We start from the raw sequence: 2,759 nt of genomic DNA on the forward strand, positions 1-2,759 counted from the left end.
CTAGTGTTTCCTAATAGATGAATATAAGGAACCATTGAAACGCTACTCATATAATTACTATTTTCTGTACACGATGAACAAAGAGAAGCAATTGTGTTTTTTAATGTTATAATTACCTAAATTTCTGCATTTGAATCTTCAAGTAGATAATGAAACAATCAGATCAGTAGTAAAATTAAAATAATATAGGTTCTTAGCATTATAACTTCTCGGATTCAACATTGTATTATTCCACATATTCAGCATTTACTCATACCGTTGGAGTAAGTCACTACACCATGTTTATGCAATTGATCGTGATATCGGTAAATCATGTTGCTAAAATTACCAACACTGCAGATTGCCTTTACTAATTCAACTAATTGAAAAAACACGAACCTGCTGTTCTTATCATCTCCCAGAGTATTCTTCAGGACAAAAGGTATATCATAGACTCGCAACAAATCAAGAGCCCCTTTTCAGGCATTTCACTAAATTTCTTCTAAACCTTTTTGATTTTTTTCCGATAACAACTGAAACTGCCGACGGAGACGTTTTGACTATTATCAGAATTGCAAATACTAACGCTACAAACAGAGCAACCTGGTGATTACGTCTAGCTATACGGACAAATGTTCATTGAAACGATTGATTGTCCGCATAAATCCGCAAGAGTTTTCCAAATGGAAAAAACAGGAAGTGGGTTATATCTATGGTATAACCGCAAGGGTGACGTAGGACTATCGTTGATTTAGAGATCATTTGTATGAAGTTGAATCTGAATTCATTCTGAATGAATGAATATTTGGAGAACTTCGAAAACGAGAGCGTTACGTTGGAGGCACAAGGTTTTATGCATCCAATATTGGATACGGAAATATCCTACTGATGGGGAAGAATAATCTTCAGAAGCTATCCTGTTGATTGCGATTGATTGAAAAATCACAAAACCTAATGTATTTGGTCACAGTGTTACATGGATAGAAAACATTAAAATAAACTCTTTCATATGAATGTAATTTTAAATTCCCAGAGGAACAGTGTAGCACGGTACTGATTTCGACATATGGAAGCCCCTCGTTTATTGTTCACTGTGATTCGGCGGCTGTGTTTTAGCCAAGACACCCACATACCAATACACCCGAAAGACTCCTGCTTTCCTTTATTTTACTTTTATTCGTTTGGATATTTCCTCCAAACAGCAGAGTCTTTCGGCGGGGGTTTTCTTGTTCTTGGAACCTCAAGAATCCGGCAAGCGACTCGATTTGAACTGCGCTCGGGAGGTTAAAGGTGATCGCCCGAGAATATTTGAATATGAGACCGATGTAGGGGCAAGGGAATTTGACATGACTTGCGTGATTATTAACTTCGTTAATAATTACGCAGTTCCGGTCCTATTGATAAGTGCGCTGATCTGAGGACCAAAAATTATGTTCGTCCATTTCAACTTGGACCGTGGACCGAGGCAGGAGTGGTGATAGTATTTTTGAAACCGCGAGAAAAGTTGAAGGTAGTTGGTGCTTTGGTATCACGTGTTAGTTATACTAAAATGTGTGTTTTTTTTTTTTTGTTAATGTTCGATAGCTTCTTTAGTGACTAGAAGTTAGTAAAACTAAATTGTACCCTCCCACGCATCGGCTCAATAAATTTTGGAGGTAAGAACGACATTGTGGCTTTGTATAATGTGGTGTAATTTTGAATGGCTTTCTGTGTGATTTTGTCTGTGAACGTCTTAGGAAGTGCCGCTTCTGACCCCACGGAGCAACGTTGAAACAGGCCGATCATCCAATCAAGGCTCATCGTTCTCGCACACTGAGTGGAACGCGCTGCGCACCAAAACCTTCGCAGCCGCGGCAGCAAGCCGCACCGGAAACAACATCATACGCCCACTTATATTGGAGCAGAAGCCGCCGCCGCATCGATCACGTAAAACCATGGTAGTGAGTACCCTTTCCTTATCCATATTTTAACATGCGCATGTAGGATAAGTGAGTTTGAAAGAAACGCTATATATAGCTACTAACCCAGAAAGCCACACTACAATAAAAGCCACAACACAATTGCATGCAGTGGAGAGCTCACTCCATACGATAGTTTAGCGTGATTCGAGCAATGCCGTACACACATGAGCGAATAGAGTAATTGACAAACGCGCCGTCTTCACAACCTCCGGGTTATGAGTTCGAGACTTGGGATGTAGAATTTAGTGTTTAGTCGGGAGGAATTCATTGTCGTTATGTTATGTAAATATATTTTCCTATGTTCACTTAATGTTTTCCTTGATTGAGTAGTGTAGTGAATGAATTGAATTAATGTGGAATTATTGATGTAGGCGTTGTGTATGAATAAATATGATTTCGTGATATTAGATGTTCAGTTGTAAGAAACGGTTGTGTATTTACCGGCACGCGGTGGCCTAAGCACCGACGACAAATCCGTTCAAATATTTTTGTTGTTGAGTTGGTCACGAGTCTGAGTGGAGACTCCTTTTTTTTCCCCACTTCCACTCTCACTCCTACGCTCCGAAGCGAGCTCCGAAGTTGAGGGGAAGAAGATTTTGAGTAGGTCCCGTGAGGAGATTCAAGCATAAGCGGTAGTCATTGGAAACGAGCCAGGCTCCCTTGTGTCTGCATTGCGTCCCGTGGACAAACGGTGTCGCGGGTCCTACCGAGAGCGCAGGTAAAAGTCGCGTACCTAACCGGGTTTGTGAGGGAAAAAGGACAAACCCGCCCTCAGTGGGTGTCTCATTGCCGGGCAAGGAAAGAACACGGCGGTCGGTC

The 2,759-nt window shown here is 41.0% G+C and overlaps 1 long non-coding RNA gene across 1 annotated transcript; it reads left to right on the forward strand.

The window, feature by feature from the left end:
• The first annotated feature begins 1,247 nt into the window (after positions 1-1,247).
• Positions 1,248-2,245, forward strand: LOC129771485 (uncharacterized). The gene is made up of 3 exons (XR_008742389.1): positions 1,248-1,489; positions 1,564-1,634; positions 1,716-2,245. It is a non-coding gene; the product is annotated as an uncharacterized LOC129771485 (long non-coding RNA).
• Positions 2,246-2,759: the final 514 nt, after the last annotated feature.

Source organism: Toxorhynchites rutilus, chromosome 2 (assembly GCF_029784135.1).
Source record: "Toxorhynchites rutilus septentrionalis strain SRP chromosome 2, ASM2978413v1, whole genome shotgun sequence".
NCBI lineage: Eukaryota > Metazoa > Arthropoda > Insecta > Diptera > Culicidae > Toxorhynchites > Toxorhynchites rutilus.